This window comes from Octopus bimaculoides, chromosome 3 (genome assembly GCF_001194135.2).
Source record: "Octopus bimaculoides isolate UCB-OBI-ISO-001 chromosome 3, ASM119413v2, whole genome shotgun sequence".
NCBI lineage: Eukaryota > Metazoa > Mollusca > Cephalopoda > Octopoda > Octopodidae > Octopus > Octopus bimaculoides.
The window spans coordinates 44,146,274-44,147,804 of record NC_068983.1 but is presented as its reverse complement, the minus strand read 5'-3'; the positions used below and the strand labels follow the sequence as shown (position 1 = coordinate 44,147,804).

Below are 1,531 nucleotides of genomic sequence, written 5' to 3'. Positions count from 1 at the left end.
GTTTGTGTGTCTGTGCTTGTCCCCCCAACATCACTTGACAACCAATGCTGGTGTGTTTACGTCCCCATAACTTAGCGGTTCAGCAAAAGAGAACAATAGAATAAGTCCTGGGGTCGATTTGCTCAACTAAAGGCGGTGCTCCAGCATGGCCGCAGTCAAATGACTGAAACAAGTAAAAGAGTAAGAGTAAATAATGTATCCTCTCGTGTACAATGAGGGATGGTCATGTTTGAAATACTTTTGGTCTTAGGATTACTTGGTTGTTAAGCATTAACATCCAGATGACCATTTTAATTTCAATGCCTTGTCTCTTGTAAGGTGAGAACCCTGGTCGTTGTATTTCAAGATTGTGACAGTGGATTTATGATGCTATAAGAATGTCAGGCTAGACACCTTGTGGTATTTATTCTGGTTCTTTGTTTTATATTCAAATCCTACCTTGGCCTACTTGTAGAGGGTAAGCTGACTTGGTCATTCAGTCTAACACCACCACTTGGTACCTTGAGTGTCGCAAGTTCCACTCTGTTGCAATCATTCAAGCCAGACACCTTAGTTTAAGGACGCCTTCATCACTCCTTTCCTCTTGTCTCAGAGCTCTGGAATGGATCAGAGATACTGCTTTCATTACTGACTAAAAGTTTCACAAAAGAACTATCTTTCTATCATTTCACAGAGCTGTGAAGAAGCTCCAGACTTAATCGGTTAAAATAACCAGTATTGGTGAACTGATCGTCAATCATCATTTAACGTCTGTTTTCCATGCTGGCATGGGTTGGACGGTTTGGCAGGAGCAGGCACATCAGAAGACTATATCAAATTCAAATTGCTTTGGAATAGTTTCTAAGGCTGGATACCCTTCCTAATGCCAACCATTTTGCAGACTGTGCTGGGTGCTTTTTATGTGGCATCAGCACCCTAGACTGGAATAAATATTTCTTGAATCACTTTAAAAGTTAAAACTTGCCTTCATTAGTTTGAGTCTACCCCAGCAGGAAAGGGAGAAAGAAAGGTGGAGATGAGGATTGGGACATAGCATAAACCTTAATTTTCTGATCTCTTATCTGAATAAAAATAACCTCAAAAGAGAAAGGGGAAGTGTTGGAGGTGAGGGTAAAGGGGGTTGCTTCTGTTTTGGCAGTTTTCTTCTTTCTATCTCCATTCGGCATCTACTTTACATCTATACTTTAATTACCTACATTTTTTACTTCTTTTGCAAGCCTATAGGTGACTCTGGGAGCTATTTTAGTTCTCTCCTCTTCCTCCTCCTCACCCTCTCTCATCCTCGCCCTCTCCTCCTCACCATCTCTCCTACTCGCCCTCTTCCTCCTCACCCTCTTCCTCCTCACCCTTTTTCTCCTCTTCTTCGCCTTCTATCTCCTCCTCGCCCCTCACTCTTTCTCTCGCCTCTTCTCTCTCCTCCTCGCCCCTCTCTCTCTCTTCTCCTCCTCCTCGCCTCTTCTCTCTCTTTCTCCCTCCTCCTCCTCCTCCTCTCTCTCTTTCTCCCTCCTCCTCGCCTCCTCTCTCTCTTTCT

The 1,531-nt window shown here is 43.6% G+C and overlaps 1 protein-coding gene across 1 annotated transcript in view; it reads left to right on the top strand.

Moving 5' to 3' along the window:
• LOC106876527 (putative leucine-rich repeat-containing protein DDB_G0290503) overlaps positions 1 to 1,531 on the top strand; it is a 259,001-nt gene that overhangs the window by 220,799 nt on the left and 36,671 nt on the right. The window lies entirely within an intron of this gene.